The 25,731-nt window shown below is 43.7% G+C and overlaps 1 protein-coding gene and 1 non-coding gene across 3 annotated transcripts in view; both read right to left on the bottom strand.

Annotated features, from left to right (window-relative positions):
* Elf1 (E74 like ETS transcription factor 1) overlaps positions 1–25,728 on the bottom strand; it is a 90,592-nt gene extending 64,864 nt beyond the window's left edge. For both annotated transcript variants that reach the window (XM_041670595.1, XM_041670612.1), the window contains exon 1: positions 25,611–25,728. The gene's annotated coding sequence lies outside the window, so the exon portion shown is untranslated. The remainder of the gene's footprint in view (positions 1–25,610) is intronic.
* On the bottom strand, positions 25,509–25,580 carry Trnae-uuc. Its single transcript has one exon. It is a non-coding gene; the product is annotated as a tRNA-Glu (tRNA).
* Positions 25,729–25,731: the final 3 nt, after the last annotated feature.

The raw sequence follows: 25,731 nt of genomic DNA, 5'->3' as shown, positions 1-25,731 counted from the left end.
AATTTTTTTAAAAACTGAGGGAGGCGGAGTGATTAACATTAAGCACTGACACGGCAGCTCCTAACCATCAGCAACTCCAGACCCAGGAGATGCGTGCACAGGGGATACACACATACCTGCAAGCAAAAAACTCATACACATAAAATTAAATAAATGTTGGGTTTTTTTTTTTTTTTAAAGAAAGGTGTTGTGTGATAGTCTATTTTATAAGTGTTTTCTGCTGGTTGAAATATTCTTGATATTCTTGAGATAGAAGGGAGCTCATAAAACTCCTAAGAATCTGGAAAAGCACAGGAAGCTCGTAAGAGTTAGAAGCCCCCGAGTCCCGCTAGCTACCTCAGTGTGTAGCTGAGGGGAAGGCGGCCCTTTCATGGTGTAGCTGCCTAAGGGTCCTGACTCATCCTTACAGGGCGGGTGCTTTCTCAGTGATTCAGGGGCTGGAGACTCACCCATGATCCTGTAACCCCAATAAACTCGCTGGTCGACAGAGTCAAACTTGGGTGACACTGTTTCTTTGTTCTATCTATCTTTGCCCTGTCTACCCAGGTAAGCAGAAACAAAGTCTTAACCACTGAGCAATCTCTCCAGCCTCTATAAATGTTTTTTAATTTGTACTCTTAGGTTAGTGGTACAGAATTTGTCGAGCATGTGTGAAGGCCTGTGTTCAACCCTCAGCACTGCAAAACAAAACAGCATTAAAATAAAAACTGTATATTAGTCTAGAAACATTTTTTAATCTTATGACAGAATATTTAAGCAAAATCAGGCTTTTAGCTGAAATTTAAAAGAGGTATTTTCACACTCAAACCTTGCTTTCTTTTTTAATTTTTTCTGCTTCTTTTTGTCCCACTAGGGTCTCACTGTGTGGCTTCCAACCCATTCTGTAGCCCAGGCTAGCCTTGAACTTTTACAGCCAAGCACTAGTCTTGAGAGCACTGTAATTTTAGGAGATTGCACCATGTCTGGCCAAATTCTATGTTTTTAAAACATGGAATTAAATCATAATTAAATCTAAGGTAACATAACAGAAGTCAGACCTCTTATTTTAAGTCTGTCTAATTTCGACTACTGCTACATTGTTTGGCATTTATTATTTCTCTATAAAGCAAAGATTTTGATGGTGCCAGAGAGATGGCTTAGTGGTTAAGAACACTTGACTGCTCTTCCAGAGGTCTTGAGTTCAATTCCCATGACCAACATGGAGGCTCACAGCCATCAGTAATGGGAACGGATTTCTTCTTCTGGTTCTCATGAAGACAGAACACTCGTATACATAAAATGCATGCATAAATATTTTTTAAAAAGTTCTGTTTAGAAGGAAAAGTGGTATTCATGACCTTAATTCTCAAAGAGATACATCTTGTACTAATTCACAATTATGATTTATTTCACTTACTTTTTATTTAGGCTTCAATCCCAAAAGCCTTGGGTCCTTAGACCCAGAAACACAAAAATAAGTTGTTATTTTTGTTCTTTGATTAAAAAAAAATAGGGAAAATCTTAGGTGATTTTCTTTTCTTTTCCTTTTTTTTTAAAAAAAAGAAAACAAACTATCTTTTTTTTCATATATATACCAATCCAAGTTCCCACTCCCTCCTCCCCTCCCACTCCCTCCACAAAGCCTTCCACCCCACCCCCATCCAGTTCTCAGAGAGGGCTAGGCACATTGCTTTGGGGAAGGTCCAAGGCCCTCCCTACTCTCTATATCTAGGCTGATCAAAGTATCCATCAAAGAGAATAGGTTCCCAAAAGGCCAGTTCATGCAGTAGGATAAATCCTGGTGCTACTGCCAGAGCTCCCTCAGTCTGGTCCAGCCAAAAGGAAACAGGTTTATTTAGTTTATTTAGTGGCAGGCTAGCAGTGAAGATCACTTCTTAGACTCCCTTAAGAGAAGATGGCTTGGTAGCTAAGAGTACCTGTGTGCAGCCTGAGGACATTGTTGGGATCACTAGCACAAACACAAATAAGGCTGGGCCTCATACCTATGGCCCCTGCCCAGAAAGGAAGAGATAGGAGAACCCCTGGGGCTCACTGACCAGCCAGTCTAGCCTAAAAGACTGAGAAACCAGGTCTCAGGGGAATAAGAGGGAAAGGGACAGAGAACACATGACTTCTCTGGTCTCCACACCTGAGGGCACACACACAGAGAGAAAATTAACTTTTCTTATCACACAACACAAAGAAATCAAGAAACAACTGTTTCCCAGTAATCTAATGGTTAAGGACTTTAGGGCAGATGAGACTCTACTATTAACTAGGTGTTCAATCCAGGCCTACTTAAACTCAAAACCTCTGTTCTAACTTCTCTAAAGGGAGCAGAGCCCATCCCCATGTCACAAAATTCACTTAGATCCTTTATGATGGAGCCAAGAGATACATGTTCTCAAATACTTAAAAAAAAAAAGATAAAACAATTATATAATCCAACCTCAGCAATTTAGATTAAACACTATATGTCACTCAAAAGCACTGTACCAAAAGAAACCAGTATTAACAGGCTATATATAGTATGACTCCATTTATGAGACATTTCTAAGAGAAATTACATTGGCTATGAATAAAACAAAATGAAACAACAGATCAGTCATTGCTAGTGGTGTGTACTGAGTAGTGTTAACTGCAGAGCATGGGGAGTCATGGTGCAGTCTGAGTGTGATGGCTTAACCAGTGCTGATCAGACATCTGAAAGGGGTAAAGAAGATTCTACTATTACTTATATATGCTGACCCATGCTCATTTCTAACATATACACCCACAGCTTTCAAAATTCTATCAATATTTAATTTCTCAATTCAAGAAGAATGGATATTTAAGGAATTTCTCATAAATTCTATGATGTATTAAATTGATTCCCAGTAAAAAAAAAACAGAAGAGGTGCCTGTAGCACAGTTAATAAAAATCCAGTGACAGATATTGAGGTTCAACCTGAAGGTCAGAAAAGCAAAACAGCCAGTCACTGGCTCTTACCTCTACCTCAGTCCATAATGGCGATTCGGCCTCCAGGAATCCTCAGAATGAGACTGAGTGAGAGCGGTCTCCTCCTCCCATCTGATAGTCCTCTCTAGGGCTGGGACTCAGGCAGTAACTTGCTCTTTTTTCTATCTGAAGATTTCAAAGAGGAAAGAGCTCTCTAGTGGCTTGGCTGCTTTTGCTTTTCTGATCTTCAGGCAAGCTTTATTTATTAAAATGCAAATGAAATATCACTACAGGTGCCAGGTGTGTTGATGGATACTTTAATCCCAGCAGAAGCAGCAGATCTTTGTGAGTCCCAATTCAGTCTGGTGAACACAGTAATTCTAGACCTTCGCAGTGAATACCGTCTGAAAAGCCAACAAACCAACCAAATAAAGAAAGAAAGAAGAAACGACCTTAAGAGGGCTATAGACAGAACTTAGTGGTAGAAACCTTGCCCAGAATGTGAGGCCCTGAGTTTGACCTTCAAATTTAAAATCAACTAACAAAACAAAAAGCACTTATTGGGGCTGGAGAGATGGGTCAGTGGTTAAGAGCACTGGCTGCTCTTCTAGAGGACCCAGGTTCAATTCCCAGCAACCACATGACAGCTCGCAACTGTCTGTAACTCCAGTTCTGGGGGATCCAGACAAACACAAGCAAAATACCTACACGTATAAAACAATAAAATAAAAGTAATTTAAAAAAAAAAAAAAAACACTTGTGCCGGGCGGTGGTGGCGCACGCCTTTAATCCCAGCACTCGGGAGGCAGAGGCAGGCGGATCTCTGTGAGTTCGAGACCAGCCTGGTCTACAGGAGCTAGTTCCAGGACTGTTTCGAAAAACCAAAAAAAAAAAAAACACTTGTTTAACAGTACCTACTGAGGAAATCCAGTACGCATTTTTCCATCTTGACTTTGGTCTACCTTATGGCAACCTCATCCTCAGTCACCAGCTGAGAACAGGCCAGGTTTGGCACCCTCCTTTCTTACCCATTCTCACTCAATAGATCTCCCAGAGAGTCTCTCTCCTTGCAGTGCCATTAAAATTTCATTACTTTCTTTCCTGTGCTCCCACACCCTTCTGCAGAGGCTGGATCGTCCTCCACGCATGCATTCACACACTGGCACACTGCAACACTACACAGCATTCGGGGTCTTTCTCTGAGCATCCTTCTTCTCACAGACGGTCTCAAACTCACTAGCTAGTGAAATTCTTGCACTCTTCTCCTGTCCCCTCCTCAAGTGCCGCAATTAGAGCACAAACGCAGTCGTTTTCCTTCTGTCAGAGCTCGAGCTTCCCGCTCTGCTGAAACACCTGAAGAACACTGTATTTTACAGCCATCGTAAAAAAGCAAACCATGCCTTGCTGGTCATTTCTTTTAGGCCAGTGGTATTTCTACATCAGAATAGTTGCTTAATATTTGCTAAATGATTCAGAAGTTGAACTAAATACTGGCTCAGCAGCAAACTTTTTTTTTTATTTTCCCCTAATACAAACTATTCTCAGGTAATTTTTATTTAAACTGAAAATAACACAGGCAGGCCTCTTTCTCACTTTGCTGACTTAGGCTGGGTTCAGTAGTACTATACAGGGAACAAATTTCAAGCTGCTAAGTTCTGTATTAGCTGGGTTTTTTGTTGGTTTGTTTGTTTTGTGTTAAAGACAGCTTTCTGGACTAGAGTCCGTATTTATATTTCAATATCCCTTTGTATCAATAGACTTCAAACAGCATTGTAAATTTTGAGAGAAAAAGAGAAAAGAAAGGCAGAAAAAAGAAAAAGAAGAAAAACTCCAGACTAGGACAGCTTACCCAAAAGTAGCAGTCCCTTTATTTTTTGACCTCATGGCTCTTTCAAGCCTATACTGACAGAGCCCCTACAAATATATGCTCCTAATGAGAAGTAGGTGGTAAAGGTCTCAAGCAAAGGAGTATTTGGCCTGTAGAGCTGGCTCAGTGAGCAAAATGCCTATGGCACAAGGAACTCAGTACAAACTCCCAGCACCAACAGAATAAGTCAAGATGTGGGGGGCAGAGACTGGGCTCCAGAGACTTTCAGGACACTGCTGGAGTTGCAGTGGCCAGCTTTAATTGTCAAGGTGACATTGTCTACAATCAACATGGAAGCAAGCTTCCGGGATGTCTCTAAGAGAGTTTCCTTTTGCTTTTTTGTTTTTGTTTATTTTGTTTTGTTTTTGAGACAAGGTTTCTCTATCTTTTGGCTGTCCTGGAACTCACTCTGTAGCCCATGCTGGTCTTAAACTTACCCAGCACTCTGCCTCCCAAGTGCTGAGATTAAAGGCAGGCACCACCATGCCCAACTGAGAGTTTCTTGATTACAATTAGTTGAGGTGAGAAAACATGACTGTGGGTAGCACCTTTCCTTGGGCAAGGGGTTCTGGACTGGGTGAGGGTGGAGACAACAAGTTCAGCAGCAGCAGCAGCATGCATGATTTTACTATTCTATTTTACTACTCTATTTACTATTTACTCTGCCTCTGGCTGTGGATGCAATATGACGAGCGGCTTCAAGTCCCTATGCAATAGTTGAATGAGAATTTGTAGTGGGTTTCACTCCACTTATGACCTTGGCCTATCTGGGTGGACAGATACTTCTTGTTGCCTACTGTGACCTCTTATAAGGAAGAAGGGAAAGTGGTCACTCTCTCTTGGGTAGTAAAGACTGGGTCAGGTGGCATGAAGTGTGTGCTCGGTCCCCAGCTTTCCAAGAACTCTGCAACTGGATTGACCATAGCCTGTATTTGTGAGTGTACTTCCCCCTTTCATATCTTAATAAATCCTTGATACCCCTTAAACAGACACAAATGGGTTTCTCATAACAAGAATTTCTTCCACAGGCTCATTGATTTGTAGGGCTATTTGGGGAGGTTTAGGCTTTGTTGGGAGAGAGTATGTCACTGGAGGTGGGCTCTCAGAGTTTAAAGACTTCGGCCATTTCTAGTTTGCTTTTTCTGCTTGCTGTTTACAGTAAAGGACGCAAGCTTTCAGTATCCCGCATCAACCATCATGTCTGGGCTAGCTGTCATGCCTCTGGCTGCTATAATGGACTCACCCTGGAACAGTAAATGGAACAGTAAACCAAAATAAACACCTTTTTCCTTAAGTTGCCTTAGTCATGGTGTTTCATCACAGCAATAGGAGCGAACCTAATACAAACTGGGCCCGAGATTGTGAACTAAATCAGCCTTTTCCAGTAAGGAGCTTGTGTCAGGGTATTTCATCACAACAACAGGAAACAAAACTAAGACAACAGTCAAAATGGCAAGCTCCTGGCTCAATGAGAGACTCTGTCTCAAAAAACAAAGGTAGAATTACGAGGACCAGCATGGCACCATAACCCTAAGGGAACAACAGTGGTACACATATCTTAGCAGTAACCAACAACTCTCTAAACGGGCTTCAGGCCTGCTCAACAAGAAAATCATGCTTGGTACCAGAAACCTAGCCAACTGCCCAGGGCTAGTAAGGTCATGGATCCTGTAGAACCTACAACCACCATTTTACTAAACCAGCATAATTCCTAACTGCAATCTTAATAATCTTTATACTTACAGATGAAATGCTGTCCTTACCCATCATCAAGGAAACTTCTCCATGCAACAGATAAAGACCATTACAGAAAACCACAATCAATCAAAATGCAGAGAGCAGTGATCATATAGTGCAAGGCCCAATTGACACACCCACAGCACAATTCCTGCACCTAAGGCTCAAAGAACAGAGTAGAAGGGGAAAGATACTAAGAGTCAGACCAAGTTTTCTGTGAAGTTGTGTCTCTTAGAAATGTCAAGAAAGCTACAACCGTGAAGTCTCAATAACATTGTTTGCCTAAACAAGACTTGAACAAGAACACTGCCAATAATCATGTTATTGTGGAAGAGGAAAATCTCACAGGGCCCCGAGCCTAGACAAAGAACTAATAGACAACCAAGGAATAGTGATGATGGGATAAACAGTTTTCCCCAGGGAAGAATGTCCCTCCCAAGTGGTTATCCACTTCCAAGTGGTCAGCCCTGAAATCATACATACACAAGTTACATTGTATGGATTGAGTAGTTTGTATTTATATATTAAGAGGAGGGTGGGGTGCAATTAGGGGATAAAAAGCCATAAATTTTACAGAGAGAAAAGAGGTACATGGGAGAGGCTGGTAGAGGAAAAGGAAATGGGAAATGAGTAATTATTGACCTCTGGCCTCCACATGGGCAAGCACACTCACACTTGCAAATATGCATATGGTAATACACATACACAAATAATAGAAGAATAGTAAAAGAAGAGATTCAAACTAGGTTTTACTTACTGATGTTTCATAATGCTGTCTATATGAATAATGAAGCCTTCCTTGAACTTAAGTTTCACTACAATAACAAAGTTTAGCTGTCGCTAAACTCTATTGCTTTTTCCATACTTAAGTCAAATCATTGGCACAAAAAAACTTTAAAACATAAAAGCAACCAGGTGCAAGCACCTGTAATCCCAGCACTGGGGAGACACACTGAAACCTGCCTGGGTTACATGGAGACACACTATCTTAATCAATTTTAAAGGCATTTTAGACATACTTATTTTTGGGAAACAGATCTTGGGAACATGCCAAGTCCTCCATTTCCAGTATTTTAATCTACCACACTACAGTCTATAAATTCCTTCTTTTCTCTGAGCCTGGATATATATTATCCTCTTCATAAACACTACATCATATGGGACCTACACAGGCATTTCCCTAATTGTACAGGTAATAGAGCAACAACTCTAGAAACTTAGAGTTAGAGAGCTTGGTAGTGACAAGAGCAGAAAGAAAACTGGTTTCTTTTTGTTGCCCATGAGAGGTACACAGGAATCTGGGAAGCTGACAGCAAATTCAAACACTGTGGTGGTTTGAATAAGAACAGCATCATGGGCTCAAAGATTTAAATGCTTGGTCACCAGGGAGTGGCATTATAGGGAGATGTGGGTTTGTTGGAGGAAGTGTGTCACTGGGAGTGGGCTTTGGGGTTTCAAAAGCTCAAGCCAGGTCCAGTCTGTCTGTCTGTCTCTCTCTCTCTCTCTCTCTCTCTCTCTCTCTCTCTCTCTCTCTCCCCTGCTGCCTGTGGATCCAGATGTAGAACTCTCTGCTCCTTCTCTAGCACCATGTCTGCTTATGTGCCACCATGTTCCGCACCATGATGATGATGAGCTAAATCTCTGAAACGGCAAGCCAGCCCCAATTAAATGCTTCCCTTTATATGAGCTGCCATGGCCATGGTGTCTCTTCACACTAACAGCACACTGACTAAGACAAAAGCAAGGTGAAGATTTCATATAAAAGGGTTGACAGAGGTGATATTTCAAGTGTAAAGGAAGGTGGAACGACAGGTTGTGGAATGAAATGTAGCTATATCTACATCTTTTCTCCAGCAGCCCGTCTGCAGGAAGTCATGCTACCCTTCTACACTAGAGTACTTCTTTACACCAAGCAGAACACTGTACATGAAAACTGTCATTGAATGAGAGGCTCATTAGCTTCAGAACATCTAGAACATCTAAGATTTGGCTGTTTCAGCAACAACTTTAAATATATCATTGAATTCCTCTTCCGTAAAATCTTCCTGGGAGGATCTCTGAGTTACTCATGATTTGGGAGAGGATTTGTCATCATCTCCTTTGGAATAACTTGGGATGTCCTTAAGGACGTGGTGACAAGGTGCTCATATTTCCCAGATTATATACTGGGGTATGAGGTTGTGGCCAGCTAGCATTTGGTCCAATACCAATGCCTTCAATTCTGCTTCCTTAATCTAGTCTCAAAAAGAGAGTCAGTGTAATAATGCATTATCAAAGACAAATCAGATCATACCACTCTCGGGCTTCAAAATCATCCCACAGTTCCTCCTTTCACACTTAATTAAAGTCCTTATTAGTTGCTGACCATGACTGAAAGATCTTACCCCAACATGCCTCTGTGATCTTATCTTTGTACTCCCTGTCTGTTCCCTGCCCTCTTCTTCTGGTCCCATGAACACACCAGGCATTCTTTGACTTAAGTCTTTGAACACGCTGTTCTCCCTGCCCAGAGAGCTTTTCTGCTAGATGGTCACAGTTAAGTCTTTCACTTCCTGTTGTAAATCAGTGTGGCAGCAGCTTTGTTCATTTTTTGCTGTATACAACGTGACTTTTGTCTTCTAATCAAGAAATAGTAAGCAGGGCACGGCAGCTACAATTCCATCACTGGGGAGGCTGAGGCAACAACACCGACTCAAGAGTTCAAGGCCGACCTGGGTGACAGTCCAAGCTTCTATCTCCGCAACAAAGACAAGAAAAGGAGAAAAGACGGACTCAGCCTCACCTTGCAGTAACACAGGATCAGCGTAGTGACTGCACTGGCCACAGAATAACCAAGTTAACAAGGAGAGGCTCCAAGTCAGGTATATGGAGTGCCACCTTCCTCTCTACTTCTCTCTTTTATCTCTCCCTCCTGTCCTTTCCTCTTCCTTTCCCTCCCTACTCCCATTGTTTTGAGTCTGTAGGCCAGGATGGTCTGCTTGCCTCTGCCTCCTGAGTGCTGTGATTAAGGAATGTGCCACCACACCCTGCTGGCGTGCCTTTCCTCGTGGCTGGAACCATTTTTGTCACTACTGAAATATGAATACCTCATGGAGAAAGGGCCTAGTTATGCGTGTAAAGCCACTCCAGAATATGTATCTAGTCCCAGCTGAGTTGGCCCAAATGTGATTACCCAGTCAAGCAACACAAATATGTGATTATTATCTAGTTGCTCACAAACTATGGCTTGTTCTATGCTGTGGCACACATACCCACAAAAACTAACTAAAACACATTACCACTTGTCCAATGGTTAGTAAACATAAACCCTAATTTAAGAAGCCAGACTCTTTGACCTTTCTATAACACCTCCAAATCTCAAACCCTGGAAAATATTTTCATGTGTGTGTCACAGGCCACAGCACACATGCATGTGGGGGACAAGGAGTTCTGGAACAAACAACTTCCCGAGTCAGTGCTCGCCTTCCACTGTAGGCTCCTGGGACTGGACACAGGTTGTCAGGCCTGTACACTGTCCTGGTTAGGGTTTTTTTTTTTTTCCAACTTGACACAAATCACCATTATTTGGTAAGAAAGAACCTCAGTTAAGAAAATGCGTCTGGGGGCTGGAGAGATGGCTCAGAGGTGAAGAACACTGACTGCTCTTCCAGAGGTCCTGAGTTCAACTCCCAGCACCCACATGATGGCTCACAACCACCTGGCATGCAGGCATTCATGTAGACAGAACACTGTATACAAAATAAATAAATCAATCTTAAAAAAAAATAAAAAAGAAGGAAAATGCCTCTAGCCAGTGGTGGACGGCACATGCAGGCAGAGGCAGGCGGACCGCTGTGAGTTCGAGGCCAGCCTGGTTTTCAGAGCAAGTTCCAGGATAGCCAAGGCTACACAGAGAAACCCTGTCTTGAAAAACAAAACAAATACAAAAATAAAAATAAATCTAATAAAAAAACACACCCCAATATAAATAAAATAAATCTAGGGCTGAGAGGTAGGCAGTTTAATTTAAGATAAAGTCTTTACCTACCATTCACAATGATATGGGTTTGGTACCTGTAAACCCAGCACTGAAGAGGCTGAGGCAGGAGGATTGCAGCAACTCTGAGGAGAGCGAGCTCCAGGACAGGCTCCAAAGCTACAGGGAAACTGTCTGGGGGGCGAGGGCAGAAATTGTCTCAAAAGGCCAAATGGAAAGGAGAAAAGAAGGTAAGCTGGAGAGGGGGCTCAGTGTCTAGGAGTGAGGACCTGAATTCACTTTCCAGCACCACCCTCCAACCCACAGTCAATAAGTAAAGAAGAGTAGTAAAACTAAGTATGATAAACACATATTCTAAAATATTAAATGACAAAATCCAGAAGGCAAGCATGTAAGTGCTCACAGAATTTCCACTTTGCTATATGTTAAAAAATTTTCATAATACAATTAGAACTTTAAAAACCTGTTCATCAAATAAAATTATCTTAATAAAAAAGAAGGTATGAGACATGAATACACTTCCCACAAGAAATGAGGCCAATACACACACAAAGATCCTCATTCTGAGAGTCTCGGAATGAGTACACAAACACAGCACCATTTTCCACCCACTAAATTAGCAGAACGTCAAATGATCAGACAGGGCAAAAGGAAACAAATGCTCTCATTCTCTCTCGAGAAGAGTGACTATCATTCCAGAAGGCCATTTCACAATCAAAATGTCCCAAAGCGTTTCTATATCTCACCAACAGTTTCAACCCTGGAAACTCTTTCTAGCAAAAATAAATATATACACAAAGATGTAGAATGCATTGTTCAAAGTCATAAAAATTTAAAAACAACTGTTGCATCAATCAGAAGCTATTAAAAATTGTGTCCCTTTATATGGACTGTCTCTTTACTATTCAATTGTTAAATTGATTGTCTTGAAGTGGGGAGATATCTTGGTTGATGAAATGCCTGCTATCCAAGCATCAGGACCTTATCAGACACCCAGTGTCCATGCAAGAGAAAAGCCAGATGCACCTATGTAACTGCAACCCCAGAACTGATTGGATTGGGAGAAGAAAGGCTCACTGGTCCTGAAGCTCATTAGCTGGCTAATCTAACTGAATCACTAAAATCCAGCCTCAGAGGGAGATCCTGTCTCCACAATAAGGGAGAGTGGGCTGGAGAGGTTACTCAGTGGTTAAGAGCATGTGCTGATCTTCTGGAAGAGCCTGGTGGTTCCAGTTCCAGAGGACCAACACCCCAGTCCCAAAGCAACCACACACTACTAGCATTCTCATTCTCTCTCTCTCTCTCTCTCTCTCTCTCTCTCTCTCACACACACACACACACACACACACACACACACAGGTAGAGGTAACTGCAGTCAGCATTCAAACAAGTACGCTATCATCCGTGTGGTGAAATAATGGTCCACTAACGTCCGCAACGGTATACTCGTCTAGTCAGAGTTTGACCTGTATTTGTTCCCCAGGACCCAGGTACCCACTCTGCACCAGGCACTGCTTCACTGATTTCAAATACATCAGTTTACCTGTAGACTGTGGTGAGCAATTCAGCATGGTCCCTTGTCCAGATAGGAAGAAAGTCAACGGAGTGACCCAGAAGGTGACCAGGAGTGTCTACCTTAAAGTTAGTAACAGCCTCTGTGGAAAGGTGACTGCCAACCTGAGTAATAAGGGGTCATTCTGATTCAGAGGCTGAGAAGGAGGGTTATTGTTGGGGAACATTATTTTAAGCTGTGCTGTTTTTGTTTATGCTGATTTTGTTTAACTCTGGGAAGCTGTGAGTCTTTGCCTGTCTAAAACACCTGATAGACTAATAAAGCATTGAATGGCCAACAGCAAGGAAAGAACAAGGATAGGTGGGGCTGGCAGACAGAGTATAAACAGAAGAAGAAACGAGAAAAGGAAAGGAAAAGACAAAGAGAGGAGGACATCAGGTACAAGCCACCCAGCTACACAACAAGCCATGGAGAAAGAAGTAAAGAAAGGTAAACAGAAATAGAGAAGATAAAAGCCCAGAGGCAAAAGGTATTCAGGATAATTTAAGAAAAGAAAATCTGGCAAGAAACAAGCCAAGCTAAGGCCAGGCATTCATAACTAAGAATAAGCCTCTGTGTGGGATTTATTTGGGGGAGCTGGGTGGTGGGCCCTCCAACAAAGCCAAGAGAGTAAAACATCACACAGCACGCTACAGCAGAGAAAATTACAGTCTTCCAAAGGCAGTGGGGTCTTAGGAAGCTTCTCGGGATGCAGGGCCGTGAGGGAAGTACAAGAGCAACTCAAGAGAAGGGCCCAATGGAACACACACCACTAGTGACCAAGGAAAAGGGTCAAACTTGTGTCACTTTGGGGTGTGTGTGTGTGTGTGTGTGTGTGTGTGTGTGTGAAAGGGTTGGAGATAGCATGTTCTGAATTCCAGGCTGGCCTTAAAAGCTGACCACAGAGCCGGGCGGTGGTGGCGCACGCCTTTAATCCCAGCACTTGGGAGGCAGAGGCAGGCGGATCTCCGTGAGTTCGAGACCAGCCTGGTCTACAAGAGCTAGTTCCAGGACAGGCTCCAAAACCACAGAGAAACCCTAAAAAAACCAAAAAAAAATAAATAAATAAATAAAATAAAAAAATAAAAATAAAAAAAAGCTGACCACAGTAGCACCCACTGTAAACTCTGCACTTATGGGGTGAGGTAGCAGGATCTTAGTTCAAGGTCATCTTCAACTACACAGAGTACAACACATACCACTCCCTAACATATAGTTAGACAAAATTCTGAAAAGTTTTCTTCCCTAAGTCCTTGACATACATGTCCCATCCATGGCAAGATGGCTCAATGGATAAAAGCATTTGCCACCAAGTCTGTCAATCTGAATTCCATCCCTAGGACTTGTAAGACCGAAGGAGAAAATGACTCCTACAATTGTCCTCCGACCTCTGTGTACATACCATGCACTTATACCCATCCCATACACACAGGGAAATAAGTAAACAAGCTACTTTTAAGAAATATTCTGGGGTAGGTCCAGCAATGGCACCTCCATTCCATTCAGGATGCTTTTATTTCTTTTATTAAAACAGAAAAGCCCCCCCCCCGAAAAAAAAAGAAAAGGAAAAGAAAAGAATCTGGGCCAGGCGGCGGTGGCGCACGCCTTTATCCCCAGCACTCAGGAGGCAGAGACAGGCAGAGGATCTCTTTGAGTTCGAGGTCAGCATGGTCTACAAGAGCTAGTTCCAGGACAGCCAGGGCTGTTACACAGAGAAACCCTGTCTCAAAATACCACAAAAAAAAAAAAAAAAGAAAAAAAAAGGAATAATCCAGAAGACTTCAGAGTTATCAGAATTTAACCCACAAGAACCATCTGCACATGTATACAAACATTCCTGAGTCCCACACCTAAAGATTCAAAGGTAGGTCGGAGCCGAGATTCTCCCAGATACCCAGAAGTTACTCTAGTAGCAAACAGACCTTTATACCCCAACAAGGCCTGGTGATGCCTGCTGCACACTGTCCTGGAACATCATAATTACAGCAGTCAGTGTGATTACACCACAGTGGGACGTTCCCACTACAGTCAGCAGATCCTGTTTGAGAAATCAGCAAGTCATAACATTTTTCAAGTATTTCGTGGACCCCATACAGAGGTCTTTTTAAAATTCATTTTTCTTTTTGAAAACGGACTCCCTGGAGACAGGTACCTCACACTCCTACTGCCGCCTTTCCTCATTCCCTCTACTTCACACAGCACTTCCTGGAAGGCCTGTCTGTGTCTAAGTCTATGCACACTTTCTTCTTCCATTTCCCGTTCCCTCTTCAGCTGGGCCTCATCCCTCCGAATCCCACTCCTCCCGTGACACTACATCTGCCCTAATGAAGAGCAAAGGCCTCCCAGAGCTAAAAGCAGCTGACCCTTTGAGAACGACCTTGAATTACTAAACAGTGGGCTAGGTTCTTTCTCAGTTTCTCCTCAGGTCTCCTCAACACTTTACACTGAAGGGCCGAACATCTTCATCAAAGTATTATCACTCATTCCAAACTCTCCCTGGGCAAATCTATCCATTTCTAGGGCTTCAAACTGCTAGGTCATAAACGTAAAAGCCATGTGTTCAAACACCTGAACCACACACTGGACGCAACACCAAGGCCCTGCCTTCCCACTCAACAGCGCAAGCTGCAACCCTTGGTATCAAAAGATATCACGAAAAACAAATGTTGGAAAAATAGGCAATTAAAAGCAACAACAACATTGTAGCCTTGAAAGGTTTTATTAAAAATGCTTTATTAAATCCAGAAATAGAATCCAAATAACTTCACAGAACAATAAATGAACACATCCTATTATCAGAAATGTTCTGGCCTCCAATTCCAAATCCTGAAGAGATTTTTTAACCAAAAGATTAAACTATAAATAAAAGTTTGAGACAGTTTATTTATTTGGTTAGTTTTTCAAGACAGGGTTTCTCTGTGTACCTTTGGAACCTGTCTTGAAACTCACACTGGAGACCAGGCTGGCCTTGAACTCACAGAGGTTAGCGTGCCTCTGCCTCTCTATTACTGGGATTAAAAGCATGTGCCACCATTGTCTAGCAATTTAAAGCTGATGGAGGAAGGTCATTGGTTAAATAAAAAGAAACTGCTTGGCCCTCATTGGTTAGAAGATAGGTGGGAGGAGTAAACAGAACAGAACGCTGGGAGGAAGAGGAAGTGAGCTCAGACTCCACAGCTCTCCTCTCGGGAGCAGGTGCCTTAGAGAGACGCCATGCTCCCCGCTCCTGGGAAGATGCACACGATGAAGCTCTGACCCAGGATGGACCTAGGCTAGAATCTTCCCGGTAAGCGCACCTAGCTGTGCTACATAGAATATTAGAAATGGGCTAGTCCAGGTGCGAGAGTTAGCCTAGAAGAGGCTAGATAGAAATGGGCCAAGCAGTGATTAAAAGAATACAGTTTCCGTGTAATTATTTCGGGGCATAAGCTAGCCGAGCAGGCGGCCGGGGTGCTGGGAACGCAGCCCCGCAGCTCCTATTACTACATAAAGCCTTTTTTTTTTTTTTAAGTGAAAGTCACTCAGCTAGGAAGCGCCTGGAGGATCCAAGAGCACAAAAACGTTTAAATCATTTACTCAGGGTCAGTGAGATGCCAGGGACTTGAGGGGACTTACTTGTCACCAAGCTGGAAAACCCAGTGTTTGGAAGTAGAAAACCAAGTCCCAAAAGTTGTCATCTGACTTACACACACATACTATTCCCACCAATCATGGGACCATACAATCTCACAAAATAAAATAAAAATGTAAAAACAAAAATTAGCATAAAAGGTATCCCCTTAATAGCAAATCATTTACATTAAAGAAATAATAAAATTCATATGTACACTTTACTAAATAATTATCACCTTATAAAATTCCAAACCATCTATGCTAGAATTACTTTTCAAAGGAAAAAACCTGTAGTTGTTTGCACGGATGAAAAAGCTAGACGGGAAAAGTGACAGGCACACTATTCAGTGTGTGTAAAGTGACAGGCACACTATACAGTGTGTGTAAAGTGACAGGCACACTATGCAGTGTGTGTAAAGTGACAGGCACACTACTGCAGTGTGTAAAGTGACAGGCACACTACTGCAGTGTGTAAAGTGACAGGCACACTACTGCAGTGTGTAAAGTGACAGGCACACTATGCAGTGTGTAAAGTGACAGGCACACTATGCAGTGTGTAAAGTGACAGGCACACTATGCAGTGTGTGTAAAGTGACAGGCACACTACTGCAGTGTGTAAAGTGACAGGCACACTATGCAGTGTGTAAAGTGACAGGCACACTATGCAGTGTGTAAAGTGACAGGCACACTACTGCAGTGTGTGTAAAGTGACAGGCACACTATGCAGTGTGTGTAAAGTGACAGGCACACTACTGCAGTGTGTAAAGTGACAGGCACACTATGCAGTGTGTAAAGTGACAGGCACACTACTGCAGTGTGTAAAGTGACAGGCACACTACTGCAGTGTGTAAAGTGACAGGCACACTATGCAGTGTGTAAAGTGACAGGCACACTACTGCAGTGTGTAGACAGTGACAGGCACACTACTGCAGTGTGTAAAGTGACAGGCACACTACTTCAGTGTGTGTGTAAAAAGTGACAGGCACACTACTGCAGTGTGTGTAAAGTGACAGGCACACTACTGCAGCAAGTCTGTGTGGACGAAGACAGCTGCAGACAGAAGCCTAAGGGTGGAGTTTACACGGTAACTAACCCTTCAGTCTCACAAAACTGTCGTTTTTAACAGGATAATAGCAAAAATCACTAAAGAACAAACATAAATATATCCCTAACACTGATTCTCAGAACACACATAAAAAGGTAAGTGGGACTCAACTCCATAAAACTATCCTGTGACCTCCACACATGAGTCATGGAAGGCATATCCTTCTCCCTCCTTCAAAACAATTAAAAGTTTAAAATATGCATGACAGTATACCTTTTAGACCACCGTAAGCATCTGCTTTTGCCTTTTGGATGGCAGCAAAGGGCCACAGGCCACACTTAGCTGTCATGTCTGTTGTCCACATGGTCTCTAGCACAGCTCTAGAGATATGAAGCTGCCTTCATAGCTGGATGAGGTCGCTCACTTAGAACTACACATTTTCGTGTTTTGAAGGCTTGAATGTTTATTTCGAGTCTGCACTACCCCAACAGTAGCCCCAGTGCTATGTTCTAGTCTCAGCTATGAGGTCCTACAAAAATAAACCCAAGCTTTTGCAATGTGACTTCATCAATACAGAACTAAAGCTTTGTAGCTATTTTGAAGGGGTTTTGGTTATCAAGGTGCTTATTTTCAACAAAATGCCCTGTCAGTCGAGGATGCATGCTTATACAGAAGATCTGACCCATTTACGCATGCAGCAAGTTTATGTTCCCACCCTCCCTCCACCACCTTTAAAATAAACGCACAACTATTTACAATTGCAAAACTGTACATTTTAAAGAGTCTACTTCACTTGAAATCAAAAGTTATTTATTGACTATAAAATATGAGATATGCATCTAGTAAAAAAAATTGTGAAACATCACCTACACTCCTACAGTTACTTGGTACAGTTAAATAAAATGGAGTTGAATAAATGGACCTATTACCACATGTGCCATGCCACACTGCAGAAAAACTCAGTCAGAAATGTTTAAATGTCAAAAATCATTAACACTTAGAATGCACTTACTCCAGAAACAAAGGGTTAATACCTAAGGTCAGTCCCAGATACTCATGGACTACTTCCGACTAGCCTCATCAGCGTGGATTTCAGAACACTGAGCCATCAGTGCTGAGAACATCAGTCCAGCCCACTCAAACTTGATTCACACTTCAGTAGGGACACGAGTTCAACACCAAGTGCCTACGCCCCTCCCCACTCCTCGGGGAACTCAAGTGTGTAAGCCATTTTTCCGGCGTGATTGGGAGTTCAACACCAAGTGCCTACGCCCCTCCCCACTCCTCGGGGAACTCAAGTGTGTAAGCCATTTTTCCGGCGTGACTGGCTGTAAACAATTCATGCGCTGGGGAAGGTATCTGCAGAAGGCAAGTGAGTCATTCGCAACCCCATTTCATTTTTATTTTAACTTAGTTTACTAGGGTTTAATTTGAAAGCAGACTGTTATTTTAAAAAAATAACATATAATATTCAAACTCATTTACGTAAGACCGTTAAGGTCATCCAAAGCGTAGGAGAATTTTTACTCACACAACAAAAATTAGGAAGAAGCCACATTCATTTAGGGATACAAAGGTCTAGATTTCAATTCCACATATACTATAAACTAGTACTTGAAAAAAAAATCAGTATCTAAACTATATGAGACCCTATCTCAAAACAAGAAAAGAAAAATCAGTACAAGTTTTTGTTTTGTTTTTTTTTAAAAAAAAAACTATTTTACATAGGACACACACACACAGCATGGTGTTTTGTTGTTTGTCTGTTTATTTGAGATAGCTCTGGCTGCCCTGGAACTCACTTTGTAGACCAGGATGGCTTGAACTCAGATCTGCCCGCCTCTGGCTGGGATTAAAGGCATGCGCCCACCCTCACTGCCACCACCTAGCACACCACAAAGCATTTTTAAAAATTCAAGTGTGATCAAATAGTGGCTCTCACCTGTAGCCCTACTAGTTAGGAAACTCAGACAGTAGAACTACTTCAAACCCAAGGCCAGTCAGTAAGATCCATCTGCCTTAAGTTACAAAAACAGAGTGTATACCCAATAAAATAAATTAAAACACAAACTTATTTTCTGGCACAAAGAAAGTTACCATCTAAACAGCATGCTTAAATTTCTTCACAGCCTTTTTATATATTTTTTTTATTTTTGGGGAGGTTTTTATATTTTTATAATTTTTTTTTTTAATTTTGAGACAGGATCTCACTATGTAGCCTTGGCTGGCCTAAACCCCTCCATGTAGACCAGACTGGCCTCAACTCACAAAAATCCACCTGCCTTTGCCTTCTGAGTGCTGAGATTAAAGGCAGGTGCCACCATGCCTGGCCCTCACAGCCTTTTTAAAGCTATTGTATTTGGGTTCCCTTTATTTCGAAGTCTCAGAAGGTAAACTTTAAGCTTTCTATTTAGTAAGTATGACTACGCACACCAAGATAGAAGAACCATAGCCAGTTATAAAATAGATAATTTCAAATGAATGAGACTTTCATTTAATTTCTGAAGGCTTTAGTTCTAGATTAAACGTCCACAGGGTGGCAGTGCCATAGTCTTTACTGAAAGCAAATGTGTAGTGTTCAAAACACAACTCACCTCATAAACACAGAGATGTGCAGTAACAATGAGAGCAAAAACTGCCTGCTCCATCGAAAAACAAAATCTGCACTTCATTTCCCCGTTTCTCTTTACAGTATTTACTTTCTGACGTCTCAAATATTTCCTGCAGCCAAGCCTTTGAACCTGATGTGCTGTGCCAACCCTCCTTAGTTAGGGAGAGACCAGAAGCAAGCGGAGAAACTGACCCGACTGTGGTCCAGGGAGAGGGAGAGCAGAAAAAGGAAAGAGCGCATGGATGGACAGCGCAGACACTGCTCTCCAGCTGACCCTGCACAGTGCCATCAAATTAATTTCATTAGCTCATATTACCAGAAATTCATTTTCCTAGCAAAGTAAATTCCTTTGGCCCCAGCTTCCAGAACTTCTAAAAATTTCCATGTCAAAAATCCAGAAGATTCCCAGCATGGACTGTTTTCAACAGCCTTTGTAACTTGGCTTTCAGAGAGGCAAAGGCTTCCTGGACACTCACAGATGCCATGCACTGCTCCAAGTCTGGAGATAACAGGGAAGTCAGTCGAAGTCCCCAGCTCAGAGCGGCCCTGCTGACAGATCTGGGACAGGGCAAAGCCTATACTCCACAGGTAGGTGATGAGGTCCCTCCACAAGTGTAACCCTAAGAAACCCTAAAGGTTGAGCAGGGTGGTGAGGACTCTGACATCACCCCCCACTGACCCTAATCTATCTCTGCAGTCTTGTTTCCCACTCCTATCCTGCTTGTACCCGCACTTCAGGCAAATGTGCTCGCGACTGTTAATGTGCTTCTGCCCTGTCTGCTTCCTCCACATGCCTGGCCTCCCACCCCATCAGAATCAGGACAGTCTAGCTAGCTATCTCCAGTGTCCTTCTCAAAGGCTGCTTCCTATGGGGGCGGAAGGGGAGTGGGGGGGGGGGGGCGGTCTGGGCCATTGCCTCTCTCAGACCCAGAGGAGACCTTTAAAGACTTGGGCTGCACGCCACGCTGTACCTTCAGTTACCCGAGGACTCGACAGCTCTCATGGATTATTCAGAGCGTGAGCTGCATTACTAGAACCGTCTAGGAGTGATACTTTCACTTAGCAATTATTTCAGCATAACCTTAGAATACGTAATGTCTAACTGGCAATCATATTTAGATAAAATATTCCAGAGGCTTTTTTTTACTTCACTCTTTTCTAATAGTTTTGCCACCATGTAACAACAACTTAAGAAATAAAGTATACAATTCATGCTTTTCTGTATATTTACAGAGTTGTGCAATCATGGATAAGATATAATTTTAGAGTCTTTCAGGTACCTTAAATATTAGCAGGTACCCTTTCTCCTGTCTCTCCTTTACTTCAAAGCAAGCACTAATCTCTTTATTAAAACTGTGGCATTTTATATGAATGGAATTCAAAACAAAACAGGGCCTGGCTGGCCTAGAACTCAGAGACCTGTCTGCCTCTAACTCCTAAGTATTAGGATTACATGTGTGTGTCACCACACAGGGCTGCAAAGTATGGTCTTTAATACGTGGTTTTGAAGGGCATCGAGCATGGTGATGCTCACCTTTAGTCCCAGCACTTGGGAAGCAGAAGATCTCTGTGAGTTCGAGGCCAGCCTGGCTTACAAAGTGAGGTCCAGGACAGCCAGGGCTGTCACACATAAACCCTGTCTTGAAAAACAAAACAAGAGAAAAAATAATACTTAGTTTCTTTCTCTTAGTATAAAATGCTTGAGACTCGTTCACGTGTTGTATATTCACCATGCTATGCCTTTCTACTGTCAGCTAGTGTTCCATTATACAGGTACACATTAACACCTGACAAATTTCCAGTTTGTGCTTATCAGGAATGCTGTTATGATTGCTTACGTGTAAGTTATAGCTAAGGCGTACATTTTCACTTCTGGGAGCTTGTGTGGTAATCCTATGTTTCTATTTTAAAGAATCGCCACACTTTTCTAATTGGCTGTACACTGTACGTCTGCACCAGCAGTGAATATGGTTCCAACTCTGTGCTATAAACTGATCTCAGTGTGCAATGCCCTTATCCTCATGGAACTACTACCCCGGGTGAAATAAGATAAAATAAGCTGGGAGGGTGGGGATGAGCGGCGGTTCTGTGGTGCTCTCAAGAGGACCCAGGTTTGGCTCCTAGCATCCAATGGTGACTTACAACCATCCTAACATCAGTTCCAAGGGAATTCCAGAGGTTCTGACCTCTGGGACACCCAGTACCATTCTGGTAGGTACACATGCACACGTGCAGGCACAATGCTCATACACATAAAATACTCTTGTTTAAAATTTTAAAAGGGGCCTGTGAAATGGCTAAAGTACCTGCTACCAAGGTCACAACCCAAGTCTGATCCCAGGGGTCACACAGTGAAAGTTTCAGGAAGAAACTGAGTCTTACAAGTTGTCCTTTGAAGGGGAGAGGGAAGAGAAGAGGGAGACAGAAAATAAACATTTTTTTGGTTGTGAGCCTAGCCTTTAACGGCTGAGCCATCTCTCCAGCCCTAACATTTTTTAATTTTAAAAAGACAAACAGGTAACTGTTTGCAGTAAAAAGCAAACAAGGAAAGAAAAAAATGAATGGGCAAACAAGGTTAATTAACCAGAAAATAACTTGAAACGGAGGGTCTAATGACTGTGACCAGAGAAAAGGCCTCTCGGAGAAAGTGAGGCAGACCTGAGAGTTGAGAGCAGAAAAACAAGTATTGCATGATGGTGGTGCAGGCCTTTAGTCCCAGCGCGCTGGAGACCTCTGCCCGAGGCCAGCCTAGCCTACAAAGTGAGTTCCAGGCCAGCCAGGCTGTGACACAGAGAAACCCTGTCTCAAAAAAACAAAAAGCAAAAACAGAAACAGGGAGGAAAAAGAAGAAGAAAGAAAATTCAGCGGCACAAGCAGAATCGACAGGAATGCCAATGGTAGCTGGGACGTTGTAAAGCGGCAGAGGGCAGACGAAGTGGGAGGAAGGCAGAGGTCATGGGACTGCGGGAAGCTCTCTGGATTGTCCTAACTCACCCTGCCTGCTGTCCTACGGTGCCAGCCCCACAGGTGCTCTCAGCCTCCGCAGAGCCTTCATGCATCTGACTGCACCTGACAGCAGCAATGGCCACAGACAGCCTGGCTGAACCAGCGCCCCTTGGTTGGTAAACTGTCCCTGGTCTAGAAGGGACGTTGTAGGCACCAGTGGCGATGGCTTAGGTTTAAAAGACACAACCTAAGGAAAGACTCTTTACGGATTTATTGACTGTATCTTCCCAGCAACTCAGCAATGATCAAGGCCCGGCAAAGGACACGGCAATCCACTTCCAGAAGTTAAATCTAAACGTCACTCTAAGTCTAATTAATTGCTTTTCCATTCTATAATCTGAAAATATTCAACTCCTAAACATAAAACCTACAGGCACAAAATATGCTACATATCTCTAAATTGCTTGAGTCTTTCGAAGTAACATTTCTTTTTATCACCTAACATAGCTGTATTCGAGCTTTCCAAAGAGTCAAAGCTGGGTGTGGCAGAACACGTCTGTTAACCTGGGCTAGGACAGTAAGAAATGAGTCTTACAAAAACAACACAAGTCAGAGACAAGATTGGTTTTAAATCTCTCCTGATATAAAAGGTCACTTCTTGATTGAAAGAACCTGTTGCCTAGTCAAAACTACAGACTTTAAAAACCAAAGCTGACTCCTACGAGCCTCCTGGTCCTAGGTTTCCCCCTACCTCAGATTTTATGATTTACATTCCTCACTGGGAGAAATCCAACCAGTTTCTCAGGGTGCAAGGCAAATACCATTCTTGCCCTTCCCTGAGCAGAACCTCCACCTCACCTCCACGCTCCAGGAGCAATTCCACAGCTCAGAAGCTGCCTGCCCACTCCCACCTGGCCCAGAGCTGGACAGAGGACATCTGTATCTCGGCAGGAGTGCTGAAACCCTGCCCCTCCCCTAAGCTCACCCCAAGTATGCAGTGCCTCCCGGCAATCATTTACCGTTCAGTTTCCGATAACACACATTTTAGTACCGGTCAAGTCCTTGCAGAAATTAAACAAAGGACGGGTAGGTGCCTTTTCTTCCAAACCTGGACCGAAGCCTGAAGCCTTTAACGACACAAGGCATGGAACGTTGACATGAAAAATTTCTACTCCCATTACCTATTCGAGATCTATCTAAGCCGGGTGACACAGGCTGCTATGGAGAACCCAGCGACTGTTGAGAGATTTGGAGCGCTTGTTGCTCCTGCAGCGATGGGTTTTGACTCCCAGCACACAAACACGGTGGCTCAAAAGCATCCCTAACTCCAGTTCTAGAGGAACTGACACTGTTCTTCCTCCTGGACACCAGACACACACGTGATGTACATCAGGCAAAACACGCAAACACACACAAAAAATTGTTCTTCTTCTTCGTTGTTTTGTTTTTCGAGACAGGGTGTCTCTGTAGCTTTGGAGCCTGTCCTGGAACTCACTCTGTAGACTAGGCTGGCTCAAACTCACAGAAAGCCTTCTGCCTCTGCCTCCCGAGTGCTGGGATTTAAAAGGTGTGTGCCATCACCACCTGGCACAAAAAAAAATTCTTTATTAACATTTTTTTTTTAAACTTAGTCAGGCCTGGTGCCACATGCCTATATCCGAGCACAGAAGCAGGAAGACCAAAGAGTTCAAGGTTATTCTCATCACAGAGATTTGAGGCTACCCTGGGTGACATGAGATGTCTCAGCCTTTACCCCCATCCCCAGGAAGACTCTAAGATAGGCCTTGAGGCACATGCCTGTAACTCCACTGCTGGGAAGGCAAAGGCTGATCATAAACCCCAGGAGTCTGGGCTCCTAGCGAGTTCTAGGCCATCTTGAGCCACATGGCAAAACCACGTTTAATAATGACGATGAAGACAATATGACGCAAAGTTTAGGGCTCTGAACCTATAATACACTTGAGGTCAAAGACCTCCACAAGGTCCCGTGGCTAACCGCAGGAGCTAAAATGTGACTCTGTCCAACACCACCCACAAATCTTAAGAGCCTGAATATCAGGAGCCTCAGAACATCTGGCCGGAGGCGGAGTGGGGTGCACCTTGAAATGGGTAAACACTTGGGTATTTAAGATCTTAAATATTTACTAACGGGGTTTTCTACTTTTTAATTTTTACGAGGAAGGGCTAATTGATCCTTAATCACACAGATCATTATTTTCAAATTCAGCCGTGCCAGTTAAGGCTTTAAAATATTTTGGGAACACACAAACAACCAAAACTTCTGCTTGGCAATGGCTCAGACCAGAAACACATCCGCGGGGAGTCAGTTTTTCCTTATTTGTGCCCAAAGGCCCAACAGACTAAACACTACAGCTGCCCCAATTTTCTCATTTCAACTTGCATTTAAGATAACGCTTTTGTTTCGTTTACAGCTCTGGGGCTGCTGACACAGCTGGGCCCCTTCTTTGTAATAAACACAGGGCTTCTATATTTAAAAGTACAGTGCAACTTTGTTTTAACATCCCCTCCCCAGTCTCCGGGCTAATTTTCTGTCTTCCAAAGCTCCACCTCCACCCCATGATTTTTTTTTTTTTTTTTTTAATCAGTGACGCTCCCAACAGCCTCCCGGAAAGTGGAGTCTGTTCTTTAAAGACATCTCATCACAGTGGTATTTCTCCTCTCCGCAGCTTGTTGTACAGGGGGCAAAGAGACTTTCTGCAAAGGACTCGTCTTGAGGCTGGGGTGCTGATGGGGGAAGCAGTGGACCCGGCTCGGGTGCAAGCAGCGGGGGTTCCAGGGCCGGGCTGGCGACGGGGAGCGGCGGGGGCAGGCGAGCCCAGGGGGGTCTCGAGTCGCTGTTGATAGTAAGTGGTGCACGGCGACCACGGCGGGCACGCCCGAGCCGGCCGGGTCGGAAGGGGGCGGCCGAGTAGGGTGTGGGCCCAGGGGGCACGGGGGTGGGGGTGGGGGGGAGATAAGGCGAGGCCCGAGTTAATCATCACCTCCCGAGCGCCTGGAAAAGTACGAGCGGAGGGCGGGGAAGCAGGCGCAGGGAAAGCGAAACTCCTCCCGCACCGGCCCGAGCACGCTCCCCACGAGCCACCTGCTCGCCCCACTACCATCAACTCCACAACTGCATCACCCACTCATCGGGCACCGACGCAGAAGTTAGCCAGAGCCCCCAGAAAACATAACCTGTTCTCCAAATTCTAATAAGGCAAAAGAAATAAAAGGTAGAGCCACAGTTCCCATACCGGGAGTCGAACCCGGGCCGCCTGGGTGAAAACCAGGAATCCTAACCGCTAGACCATATGGGAAGTGCTGCCGAGAGTACCGCCGTTACCCACCTGACTAGCGTCAGCCAAGCGACCGCCTCAGCTACCGTGCACGACTCCAGCCGAAGCCGCCCCCGCGGCAGCCGCTGTCCCACGCGCGGGAACGAGCCCGACGGAGCGCACGCGGGCGTGG

The sequence above is a fragment of the Microtus oregoni genome, unplaced genomic scaffold (genome assembly GCF_018167655.1).
Source record: "Microtus oregoni isolate MIOR12 unplaced genomic scaffold, Mior012 000001F_ref0000356, whole genome shotgun sequence".
Classification (NCBI taxonomy): Eukaryota; Metazoa; Chordata; class Mammalia; order Rodentia; family Cricetidae; genus Microtus; species Microtus oregoni.
This window is presented reverse-complemented; position numbering and strand designations above follow the sequence as displayed.